This window comes from Mesocricetus auratus, unplaced genomic scaffold, assembly GCF_017639785.1.
Source record: "Mesocricetus auratus isolate SY011 unplaced genomic scaffold, BCM_Maur_2.0 Super-Scaffold_100027, whole genome shotgun sequence".
Lineage (NCBI taxonomy): Eukaryota > Metazoa > Chordata > Mammalia > Rodentia > Cricetidae > Mesocricetus > Mesocricetus auratus.
Window position 1 is genome coordinate 7412879 of NW_024429208.1, and position 12879 is coordinate 7425757.

Genomic DNA, 12879 nt, shown 5'->3' on the forward strand with positions numbered 1-12879 from the left:
TAAAGCTCGAGGGAAGTTCTCGGTATTTACTTGACGAGTAAAAATGCTAGTATGCAGCATACTGACAGACACACGTACACACTGTGTCGATCTCTGCAGATGCAGCCTATGCTCACCCGTTGCAGTATTCGAGGACACTTAGCATCCACTCTTCGTGATTCAGGTCATTGTGGTCAATCCCAGTTGCCAAGCTGACATACTCGGGAAGAAGGACTCTCAACTGAGGAGTTGTGTCTTGGTCTGTGGCATACTGTAGGCAGAGTTTTTTGTCCCAGTTCCCAAATAACCACACAGTGACTTGCTATTAATTATAAATGCTCTGCCAATAGCTTCAGCTTGTTTTTCTTTTTCTTTCTTAGCTAGCTCTTACAACTTAAATTAACCCATTTCTATTCATCCGTGTGCTGCCCCAAGGCTTGTTCACCTCATGCATGTACTTCCCATCCTGCTCCCTCTGCATCACAGTATCTCCTCTGACTCCCCTCTTCTCCTCCCCAGCATTCTATTTGCCCTCAGAACAGATAAAGAAATCTGGACATGTGGATTAGCCTTGGGTCCGTGTTACTAGAACTGAAAGATAAGTCTTTATTGGGAGAGAGTCCCAGCCCTGGCACCAGGACACCATCCAGAGCATGGCCTGTCCTTACCCAACATAGAACGTGCTGGAGAAATTCGAACCCTCGAGGCCCTCTCCATTATATCTGTGTGTCATGTCATGGGGTGTGGGGGGACGAGTTGCCAAGGAAACCAGTCATGACACAGGAGTCCCCTTTTAGGGCATGCCCCAGTGATCTGACTTCCTCCAATTAGGCCCATCATCTTAAAAGTTCCTCCACCCCCTGCTAATGCCGCAGACCGGTGACCAGGCTTCAGCATATGAGCCCTTATCAGAGGCATCCAGGCTGTTACACAGGGGGCTTCCTGAAGCACAGGACACGTCATTTGTCCTCTGCCCTTGCATCTTTCACCACGTGAACACACAGCAAGAAGACCGTCCGAGGAAGGCCTCTAGATCCCTGGTGAGACAGAAATAGGGTAGGAGGTGAGTCTTCCAGTTTCACTTCAGAATAGAGATTTTGGTGAGAAACTTAAAGTACTCCAGCTAGGACAAGCAAAGGCTATTTAATTGAGTCTTCTGAGGCAAGGGAGCCTGTGGCCATCACCTGCATTTCAAGAGAGAACAAGGTTAGCAGAGTAGGATGGCCCCAGGGGAGAGAAGGGAAGGCTCTGGCCTTGGACCCCTGAAGCAGGAGGTTTCACATTGGCCAGGATATGTATTTGGCCTTCTTGGTTGGTCCTAGTTTAAAGTAGGGATAAAAACGATCAACTTCGCCTGCCATTAATCGAGTCTTGACCATTTTGGTTGTTACACTGGTTATTGTTTGGCTTCCTGTGTTTGGGGAGAGAGAGCAGGTGGCATCCTCCAAGCCTGGCTTAGAGACAGCAGCTGATTCGTCAATGTGGATGTTGTTAGTTTATTTGTTTTTGAGACAGGGTGATCAAGCTGACCAAAGGCTTGCTCTGTGGTTGGACTCCCCATCTTTCTGCTTCCATCCTCCAAGCTCTGTGATTAGTGATGCCTGGTACAGTGTTCTGTTTTGACATATGGTCTGGCCATTGTCCATTTCTGTATTCAGCCTCTTATGTGGTTTTGTGAATTATAATTTGTACTAACTCAAAATACTTTATGGCACTCTTTGTTGATTTGGGGATGTAATACTTTAAACAATGATAAAAGTCATCTTATCTATTAATGTAAGTTCATCTAAAAGTTTGGTCTAAAGGGGAAGAAAGTGAATTGTAAAGTAATCATCATTGATGGAAATGTTAATTACTGAAGCTACGTTAGACTCTGGACTCCCATTGCTGGTTTTACTTTGGAGCACCCTTAGGAGATCCCCCTGCCTCAGCTTCCCACTCTGTAGACTAAGAGATAATAAGCTTTTAGGGGGTGAGAGACAATGCCTGGTTAATGTGATATTTGTTGTAACAGTTGGATGACGAGAGCAATAAAGACACACCAGGATTCTCACAGCAACCGCTGGCCCCTCTCATGCTAGGGCTCTCTCTCACTGTGCTGCAGGCTGCGAAGCAGAGTGAGCTCAACTCCATCAACCAGCATGGTCACCCATAGCTGCCCAGAACACATACTGCAGATCCTTCGTCAGACAGGGTCTCTCCTCCAGAAGGCTGAACTACACTGAATGAATAAACAAGCCCCAAGCAATTCACATACAAGGCCCTGCAATTATAGTTTCCTAGTCCCAAAGATGAAAAGATTTATAAACACATGTTAGCAGTTTCTCCAGTGAGGAAAAAGCTGGGCGTCGACACACCAGGTGAAAGTAACTTAAGCATTGGCTACTCTGTCAACTCCTGAGCAGCGGGTACCAGTAGTGCAACAGAGCCCTAAAGTGTGCTCTTTTATTTTACCTGAAGAAGCTTTCTGGCAACTTAAAGAAATTTCACTCCGGCACGCATAGCAGTTATCCACGTAATTGGCAGAAATGATAGGGACGAAGGCAAGAACAGGAAAGATATCTTTCTCATCAGGCCACTGGAGAGATTTTCCAACATGCACCAGTAGGGGGCGCCCATTGGGCCCTTGCCGTGTCATTATCCCTAGCCAGAAATATAACAAGTGCAGCCCTCCCCCAGTAGAATATGCCCAGATGGCCTGCCACATGATGGGGGCGGGGTCCTCTGGCTCCCTCTGCTCCTCTTCCCCCAATAAAAGAAAGAGGGAAGGAAGGAGAAACATCCCCACTGACAAAGCTCAGAGAGAGTGTGTGTGTGTGTGTGTGTGTGTGTGTGTGTGTGTGTGTGTGTGTGTGTGTGTGTGTGTGTGTGTGTTGGGGAGAGAACTGTGTCTTCACGGATGAGATTGTCAAGGAAACCAGCCATGAAGCCACCTACCAGGACTCTACCTCTGCATCTCCCACAGCCTTTCAGGCCCACTTCCCAACAGGAGGCTGTGTCTGCCTGTTGGTTGCCATGGTGACTGACCAAGGCCTGAATGTGCCCCTTCTGGGCTCTCCTGTGGAGAAAAAGGCCTTAAGAACCCAGGAGGTCAGGAAAATGCTATTGCTTAAACAAAAAGCAGATTTTTCAGCAAAATCAATTCAGATCTGCCTTAAGTATAGAAGTGTATACAGTTGTTTTCTGATGATGGTTGTGGTCTAGTAAATCTAGCAATGTGCATAGCTGTGCCTAATTGGCTAAAGATGTAGTGACAGGAAATTCTATTGTAATAAGTGGTTCTTAATAGCACCACACATTTGGCCTGTGCCAGGAATCCAATCCAGGGTGGGATCTCCCTGAAGTCTGTTTAGGAGAGGGTGTCACTGTCCCCTGGGCTGCCACCAGCCTAGAAGACACACTCAGAATGAGCCCACCTAACCTGGCATAGCTAACACCTATTACTAATTAATTATGTTGCTATTGCTGACTGTATTTGTTCCTTTCTGTTGTCTTGATAAAACACCCCAACCAAGGCAACTTAGAGAAGGGAGAGTGTATTTGCCTGGCAGTTCCAGAAGGTAAGAGTCCGGTATGACAGGGAACTCTGGTGACAAGTGGCAGGTGTGGCAGCAGGAGCAGGAAACCGAGAAATCACATTTGAACCACTAACACAAAGCAGAGAGAGCAGACGGGAAGTGCCCTGAGCTTTTCATCTCGAAGCTGCCTTCAGTGACCACCTAAGCCTCCCAAAACAGCAACACTAACTTCAAACGCCCAAGACATGGGGGGCATTTCTCATTCAGAACAACGAATTGAGCCAGGCATTGATGGCGAACGCCTTTAATCCCAGCACCCAGGAGGCAGAGGCAGGTGGATCTCTGTGAGTTCGAGGCCAGCCTATTCTACAGAGCCAGTTCCAGGACAGGCTCCAAAGCTAACACAGAGAAACCCTGTCTCGAAAGGCAACAACAACAACAATAAAATACCGCATTGATTTTCTTTGGATTTTGTTTGTTTGTGCTATGAGGTGGAACCCAAGCCCTCACACATACTAAGTTAGCACCCTCCCACTGGGCTGCACCCTAGTCCAACCGCTGTCTCCCTAACAGTGGGCTGAGGACCTTTGGGCTTGTCAAGAGGTCTCTGGAGAACTTTGAATGCCTTCATTGTTCTCAGTTGGGTTTCTTTTATGCCAAAGATCATTGGGGCAGGGAACTGTGACAATCAGGGGTTAGTCTGGGATGCTCGTTGTCACAAGGGTCTGAAGTTGAAGTTTCTAGAAAAACATGGACATGCACATTGTAGCTGTTTGGATAAATTGGGAGCAATGTTAAGCATATGGAAACAATAGAGTCATAATCAAATCTCACTCCCCACCCCATCCCTGGGGCATACGGTTTAATGACATTAAAGCACAATTGTCAAGAGAGAAATGCAAATCCTCCCCTACCCAGGAAGCGAGATTGTAGGATAATGCCAAAACCAGCAGGACACATAGCTTGGCCACAGTCAGCCAGGGTGGAGACAGGAGATGTCGGGTACCCTTGAATTCCACACAGGCAAAGGCTTGGCCACATGCCACGTGGCAGGTGCTTGGCATGTAGGCACAAATGAACTCGAGTTTGCCAAATAGACTTTTAGATATTTTGTGACAAAGCTGTACCTGCCTCAGCCCTTCAGAAAAGACCAGAGTGAAGCATGTGGAGCATGTGGATGTCTCCTTTTCCCTTTTCCCAGCTCGTGGTCTTGTTTCCAGGTTCATCTTCCTGGAGCTTGCTCAGTTACTTAACTGCATCAGAGTATCTGCCGAATTCTAGAGGGGCGATAAGAGGAACTGAGGAAGAAATCAGAGATCCACGTGGCAATCTCTGCAGTAATTCACACCCGTATGAGAGTGTGTATGTGTGAGTGAGTGTGTGAATGTGTGTGAGTGCTTGTGTGTATGTGTGAGTGTATATGTGTGAGTGTGTGTGAGTATGTATATATGTGAGAGTGTATGTGAGTGTGAGTGTGTATGTGTGAGTGTGTGTGAGTATATGTATATGTAAGAGTATGTGTGTGTATGTGTGAGTGTATGTGTGTGTATGTGTATGAGTATGTGTGTGAGTGTATATGTGTGAATGTGTATTGAGCATGCACGTGAATGTTGTGTGAGTGTGTGAGTGTTTGTGTGTATGTGTGAGTGTAAATGTGTGAGTGTGTATGAGTGTGTATATGTGAGAGTGTATGTCTGTATGTGTGTGTGAGTGTATGTGAGAGTATGTGTATGTGTGAGGGTATACGTATGTGTGTATGTGTGAGGGTATGTGTGAGTGTGTGTGTATGTGTGTGTGTGTGTGTGTGTGTGTGTGTGTGTGTATGTATTGCTGAACACAAAATTCAGGCTATCTTCTACTGAGCCTCACACCCGCAGCCCTGGTTCTGATTCCACACATATAAATAACTTTCCTGTGGTCTACGGTGGTGTTGCAAAGTCATGCGGTGCATATATATGGCTGTGTCCTCGAGAGCCTAAGGAAAGATTAGGTTGTCTGACAGAGGGCCAGAGACGGAAGCAACAAACTAAGATACTGGTTTATTATGTGCCCAGAATAACTTCCCTCCCCAGCCTTCAGAAAGTCATGAGGATTTAATAAGATCCCAGGATCAGAATGATCCAGAGTTTCTACAGAAACTTAATGTGTTTTCATAGAAATGTAACATGTATACATGGACCAGACTTGGAGTTCATGTATTTCTTTACTATTTGATATAGACAAGGGGATAGATGGTCACTGGTCACAGGACAGGGAGAATTCAAGTTGGTGTTGACCAGGAAGCCGCCTCCCTGCTAGCTAGCTTTCCTCATACTGACATAGGTGTTATACAGGTTGCTGGGGAGAAGCGTCATCAGCAGTCTTACAGCTGTGAACCCTATGGGCTGCGGTAATGCCCCGTGTGGCATGATATGCCCATGCATGTAATAGTGGCATGACTGTGTGGAGGTAATCAACTGATTTCTGATTGGAGCTAAGGCCCGCTTTAGCACTCCACGGGAGGAAATGAATTCCTGGTGCTATAAATCTGACCAAGAACCCATGGTTACAGAGCTCACAGGCCCCAGGGGTGAACATTACTATTATTCTGCTAAATGGAAACTTAACTTGCAAGATGTTCACGTATGCCGATGATACAGCAAAGCCATGCAGTAGGCACTTAGAGCCCACTGTCCCAGTAGATGAGCTGCTGTGTGAGTTCACGGGGTGTCTGAATGCATGAGTCTTGTCCTCATCTCAAGTTCTTGCTCTAGAATTCAGTCTGCTAGAACTGAGAGTTGAGGGGCCAGTGGCGAGGGATATGTAAGGCTTGTCAGTTACTTCTCTCACTGTGTGAGGAAACACCTGACCCAAGCAATTGGGTGGAAGAAGGGGTTTGGGGCTTATGGTTTAGGAAAGGAGGAATCCACTGTAGAGAAAAAACAGGAAGCACTGGGAGCACCAGGTGCTGGCAGTTGGGAGCACCAGGTGCTGGCAGTTGGGAGCACCAGGCGCTGGGGTCACCTGTCTGCAGCGAAGTGCTCAGCTGACCTTTCCCCCCTTTATTCTGTCTGGGACCCCAGCCCATGGGGTGATGCCACCCACCCACACTCAGGCTGGGTCTTCTCTCATTTAATTCTGCCTGGAAACACCCGCACAGCCCAGAGGCAAATCTCCTAGATGGTTTCAAACCCAGTCAAGCCGAGGAAGATGGACTGTCTCAGGTCCTAAATTCCATGAATACACTGGCCCCTGGGATGGCAAAGCCCATCCCCACTCCTTCCACGGAGTGTGACTCACGCCTCTCTAGAGGTCATTTTTTTATTCTTCTCTGCTGGTCTAATAGGTAAGAGAGCATCTCATAGTTTCTGTTGCTATGGCAAAAATAATAATTTAAAAGGTGACCAAGCATTTAATGTGGGGCTAGAGTCCGTGATCGTCGTGGCAGGGAGCATGGCACTGGAGCAGGGGCTGAGAATTTACATCTGATCCATGAGCACAGGCAAAGAGCTAACTGGGAAAGGCAGAGGCTTAAAAATGCTCCCAGTGAAGCCGGGCGGTGGTGGCGCACGCCTTTTATCCCAGCACTCAGGAGGCAGAGGCAGGCAGATCTCTGTGAGTTCGAGGCCGGGTTGGACCGACAGCCTCCAAAACAATACAGAGAAACCCTGTCTCGTAAAACAAAACAAAACAAAAAATGCTCCCAGTGTGACATAGCGAGAGCTAGTGTGGGCACAGCGGTGATTCTGAGAGTGTGTGGGGTGACGGTGGGCGCTGGCGTTCTTAGCCTGGCTCAGGGTAGACATACCCCCATGTAAAGTGGCCTTGTGGGGTTTGGATTTATTGGCTGGGGTTCTTTTTTGAGGCAAGGTCCCACATTGTTTCCAAAGCTGACCTCGATTTCATGGCAGTTTTCCTGCGTCGGCTTTCCTGATGGCTGGGATTATAGATGTGAGCCCTCGGACAGAAGTTCATTCATTTGTCTCAGAAGGCTGGCCGAGAAACGCTGCATCTTGGTAACTGTGCAAAGAACCAAACTTTAACAGGACTTATTGAAGGTGGTGGTGGGAGGGAGGCTCAAACTCTATGGAAATTTTAACGAAATGAGGGGATAACGAGACTATGGAATTCCCCTCCCCCACGGCCATCCCAGTTAGTCACATGTGTCCTGGGCTCATCACACAGACCCGTTTCTCAGTCCATAGGATGGTCACAAGCATTTAAAGTTGACTCACTGTTCCCATAGAAACGAGGGTTTCTGAAACTTCTGGAGTGTGCCAAGCTCAGAGCTAGGGGACTCACAGATGAAGAGAACAAGTAAGACCTGTGTCTTCAAAGCACCTCCCTCCCTCCGTCCCCACACCAGTCCCATGAGCACAGAATAAAGCGGCCTCCACGGGGTCCCAGGAAGTTTGGAGTCAAGGTTTGAGTTGAAGACATTCAGATCCCAAATCCCCTGCCTCCTCTGCTGGGCCACCACAGGTTGGAATCGCAATATTGAGAAAGGATGACCTTGTAAAAGCCACTCTTGTAAAAAAGAGAGCATTTGTCATGGAGTTAGGCAAGTCTGTTCTTACAGAGGGTTTCAGTTAAAGGGCTAAAAAGGGAAGGCTTTCAGTTGCAGAAGTTGAAGCAATAAGCAAAGTGGGAAGGAACCATTGCCCAGAGGAGCCCAGGACCCAAACCCTCCTGTGATGGCCGTGACTGAGAGGATGCTGTGTGGCAGTGAACCCAGTAATAGCCACCCACTGTGGAGTAGGGTAGTTTTAGCAGGTGGAGCACAGAGCTTCCTCCAAAGCCTCCTTTTCCCAGACTCCTCTTAGGCCGGATGTCTAGTGAGACCACTTGGGTTTGAGAGAGAAGATCTGAGTCACTGTACTTCCCCACCAAGGCATTAGCATATTGTGTGCAGTAAAAAGGACTCCCTCTGTGTAGATCATCACATATAGGCCCAGAGGGAACCGTCAAAGCATAACCTCTTGATTTGAGCCGCATGGCTTACCAAACCACAGTTGAAGGTTACTGATCCTTTTGGGGACATCTTATAAGAAGTCACATTTACCTGCACCAGCCCTGTGGCAGGAATGATTCCATAGGGGTCAGTTTTCTGTCCCCATGTGTCTAGCCTCCTTCTGACTATGCGCTTAGAAATGCAGGGAAATCTACAGCAGACAAATGCAGCTACAGGCTAGCCCTGGAGTAGAGCTCAGCTGCAGAGAATGTCACCAAGAGTTGTGACATTCAGGCCCCCAGATCTGATTCCAGACTATACAAGCCCTGCTCCATTTAGGATCCAGGGTCCCCAACCCTACCCCCCTCTCTCTGTGACCCTACAGATAGGAAAAAAATAATAAAGATATTCTACTGGAAGACATTGCCAAGGGGTCTTAGAAGGCCTGTCTTCTACAGGCCACTTTTTGTTTGTTTGTTTGTTTGTTTTGAGACAGGATTTCTCTAGGTAGCATTAGCTGTCCTAGAACTTGCTCTGTAGACCTGTCTGGCCTCGAACACTAAGAGATCTGTCTGCCTCTGCCTCCCAAGTGCTGAAACAAAGTCACTCTTATAAATGCATGGTTGAATCCATGAATGGTGGCACATGCCTTTGACCCTGGGATCTCTGTGGGTTCAAGGCTACAAAGAGAGTTCTAGGACAGTCGGGGCTGTTACACACAGAGGAAACCCTATCTCGGGAAAACAGATGATAGACAGATAGATAGATAGATAGATAGATAGATAGATAGATAGATAGACAGACAGATACATGGTTGAGTACCAACTAGTTCAAGACACTTGAGAAACTTCTCTCTTAACTCCATCCCTAATAGTATTAGTGCCTACAGTGTTGTCACTAAAAAGCCACTGCCTAGGGAAAACACAAAATCCTTTATTTCCTTCCCTCTCTGTCTTTTCTTTACTGTTTCCTTTCATTTGATGTTAAAATGACTCCTGGGCTGGGGTGTAGCTCCATGGTATAGCATGCACCTACCATGTGCAAGGCTCTGGGTTTTAGGGAGCAGGGGGAACCAGTCACAGTGGGGTACACCTGCAATTCCAGCATTCAGGAGAACGAGGCAAGAGGACCTTGGATCACATACCAGTCTTACTTCATGGTGGGGACATGCAACCCTTTATCATAGCCTCAAGCATAAACCTGCCATCCAATTTCCATTTCAAAATACAGAAGGATTTATTCTGAAGTTTCACACACACATCCCTCCTCACACATTTGGGTGTTTCTTATAATGATATCAAAAGATATATATATATATATGAAACATTAACTTACTCTTCTAAGATTAACATTTTCAGCAAATATTCTATATAGGCCACCAGACTCCCTCTGGTTGAGTCCAGTATCTGTGCAAAGATTTTTTGTTTGTGACTCCCTCTGGTTGAGTCCAGTATCTGTGCAAAGATTTTTTGTTTGTTTGTTTGTAAGAAGAAAAAAAGCATCTATGAAGGTCATGCCTTGAATCTTAGAGAGGCTTTCTGATCTAGAACTCCCTCCTGCGCCCCCTAGGGACCGGAGGTAGACTGGCGTCACGGGGACTTGGGCAATTTATACAGAACCTCCAATATACAGCTACATATTTTGAGACAAAATTTCCCAAAGTCCAAGCTCACTCAAGAACCCGGACTCAGGAGAGACAAATCCCAACACCCCAGTGTGAAAAGTCACAATCTTGGGAACTGAAAAACTCTCTGGAAGCTTTGGCCTGAGGTTCTTCAGCTGTGCAAAGGCCTCGGGGCCCTGTCTCCCCCTCCTCAGGAGGTGGCATTCTTTGTTGTGGTGAAGGGCCTACCTTCAAAAGGCTGTCAATCAAACTGGGGAACTCAGATTTTGCTTGAGGAGGCCAGTCTGGCACAGCTACAAAGACGGAACACGGCCAGAAGAGCAAGGGACTCTTGCACAAGCTCGATGGTCGAAGCCCGGAGGAGACAAGCGAGGAGAGACAACCTGAGAAGATGTAGGAGCCCACCTGAGCTGCCATGGTGCTCACAAACGATGGAGAGTTTAGGGAGAGGAGAGGAGACACCCAGCCCAAGGAAAGAGTTCCCTAGAGCAGCCAGAGTTCCCGGGGCCACTTCCCTTGTGAGATGCGGGACAGCAAGGTTCAGGTGGCTCAAACCGTAAGTCATATGAGCTTCGAGGGTACAGAACTCTTCCCAAAAGCCCATAGGTAGAGGATGGCTTGGCCCTACCCAACTCAGCAAACCGAGGGGTCCCAGGGGTAAAGCTGCTTTCAGCACACCAGCCAGCCCGAAGAGGGCGCTGCAGGGGGCTGAGGTCTGGGAGTCCCTACACATTGGACTTTCACAGCGGGGATTCAGGTTGGTTTGGGTTTAAGCACGGTTCTACCCAGGTGCTTGGCTGTTCCTGGGAAGTTGGGTTCCTGCCTGGTTTTGTCGTTCCAGCCTGGTTTTGCCGTTCCAGGCAGGTGCTGTTTGTTCTGGGAGCGGGGCCTGATCGAGTGGAAGGCTGGCCTTGGATGCCAGGCCAGGCTGTCAGCGGGAGGTATGAGGCAGGTGCCCTTTGGAAATAATCAGGCCTTCCTGGCTTCCGGGGTCAATTCTTGGCAGGAAGTGAGGGGTTTGAAAGGTAATTCTCCAGGGTAAAAAGGAAGCTATGTGCTAGGGCACATGACCCGGATGCTGGCCTTCTGACCCTAACCACACTAGCACCTGGCACAGGTGCGGTAGGTACCAGTCCGCTCCATTTGTAGCACACCAGTATTCTTGTTTCTGGCACTCGACAAAATGTGGTAGGCCGAGAGAGGCCATCTTCAGTCCAGCAAATCTTTCTCCCGGAACTTGTCCCTTTTGCTGGCATTATTAAGGTCCGCTATGGGGACAAAAAGCCCCTAGGAGCCCGCAGTTGGCTGCTGGGCATCATGACAATGAGAATCCAGCGCCCTGCGGGGCCTGGGAGGGCATGACAGGCAGGTGTGGGGACCCAGGAACCACTAAAGGATGACCCAGCCGAGCATCCCTGGGTTGTCTGGGCCCCTGGGCGCGCGCGGGGCCGGGGTCAGGGGGCGCGCGGGAGAGGGAGGAGCTGTTTCTGGCCGGCGCCCGCGGGGCTGAGAAAGTGAAAGGGCGGTCCTCCAGGAAGTCGAGAGCAGGAAGCGCGCGGCGCCGGCTGCCGAGCGCAGGTAGGCGCGTAGGCGACAGAGGACCCTCCCCAGAGGCGCGCACCTGCCAGTGGCTGCGCACCTGCTAGCGGGCCCGCGCCCAGCGCCCCCTCTTCGTCCTCTCCGCCGTTTGTCTCCGACTGCTGTGGCTGAAGAAACGCGGACAAGCCAAGAGCTTTTCCTAGAGGGAAGTCTTTGAAGTAAGAGATCCTAGAGTGGCCTTAGGCGACAGTGCCGGGCGATCCGGTGCTGGCGACGCTGAGTTCCCCGGGAAGTGGAAGCAGAAGGCTCCCCAAGGCCCGGGGCTGGGATCTCCTAGCTGTGTTGCCGGGTCCCCTCCCAGTCCCGGGCCGCGGTGACAGCTGCGGGGAGCCGGCTGCTGGAGACCCAGCGCTTTGTCTGCAGCCGCGCGTTGGGGACGTGGGCGTGCCGTAGCCTTCGCCTACCGGCCCCGAGGCTGACTGTACGATCGGGGAGGAGCCGACTCGCTAAGCCCTTGGGAAAGCTCGCAGCCAGCACCCTGGGTTCTCGGGTTGGTTGTTTGCTGAAGAACTGCTTCCTGGAGTCCTGCCTGGCTCAGTGGCCAACGCGGTGACAGCTAACCTTCTGGCGGTAATAAAAGGTTTAAATCACCGGAAAGTCCCCCAGGCGCATGCACCAACCTTCCAGCACTCGGGGTTCACCCTGGGATCTTGGTGACCTGCAGGTAAAGATTTACATTTGAACTGAAGACTCTTCCCCACCTCTAGGTTTGCATTCCCAAACTGCCTTTTCCTAGTCTTCGAAGCTTTCTGTACCAGACTGGTCGCTGTCTGCCTGCTGGTCTGCTGGCCCCAGAACTTAGATTTCGTGAAGTTGGGCGAGTTGGTAAATAGATGGGCTTTGCGCAATAGTTTCATTATTCATACTTGGTTAGAGGATACCTGGAATTTCCCTCTCTTGGAGGACCCGGTTTGCACCCTGTGGTCTTGGGAGTACATTTACAGATCCGGTTCCATGGCAACACCTGGGATGTTGTGAATGGGCTAGGAGTGGTGGAGGACAGAATTCTGACTCTGTGTATGTATTTAAACCCAGGACAAGTGAAAAGGACCGTTTCTATTTGTCCCCCCTGTGGGAAATGGAGCCTTTAAAAGCTTAGAGAGTGCTTGATTGGAAAGGTTATAGTTCGTCTGGGTTTAAAACAAAAATTCATGAAACTTTTGGAGGGAGCTGTCTGGTTCTCAGGTTTGTCCTTAAATGTGTTCTAATTTTGACGTGTTGCCTTAGGG

At 49.1% G+C, this 12879-nt stretch overlaps 1 protein-coding gene and 1 long non-coding RNA gene across 9 annotated transcripts in view; one reads left to right on the forward strand and one right to left on the reverse strand.

Moving 5' to 3' along the window:
• Positions 1–12879, forward strand: part of Slc37a1 (solute carrier family 37 member 1) — a 58826-nt gene that overhangs the window by 1310 nt on the left and 44637 nt on the right. For 2 of the 6 annotated variants that reach the window (XR_002382840.2, XR_005871290.1), the window contains exon 1: positions 11646–12314. The exons of 1 other annotated variant lie outside the window; for it this stretch is intronic. The gene's annotated coding sequence lies outside the window, so the exon portion shown is untranslated. Of the gene's footprint in view, positions 1–11643; positions 12315–12879 lie in introns of those variants that run through there. 3 more of the 6 variants (XR_005871291.1, XR_002382842.2, XM_005070873.4) reach the window with 3 other exon arrangements.
• Positions 562–11149, reverse strand: LOC121134238. 3 transcript variants are annotated; one of them, XR_005871294.1, is made up of 4 exons: positions 10280–11149; positions 7372–7496; positions 4625–4774; positions 562–1016 (listed from the first exon to the last, which is right to left on the reverse strand). It is a non-coding gene; the product is annotated as an uncharacterized LOC121134238 (long non-coding RNA). The 3 variants fall into 3 exon arrangements; XR_005871293.1 differs by lacking the exon at positions 10280–11149 and adding an exon at positions 7638–8731; XR_005871295.1 differs by lacking the exon at positions 10280–11149 and adding an exon at positions 7664–8730.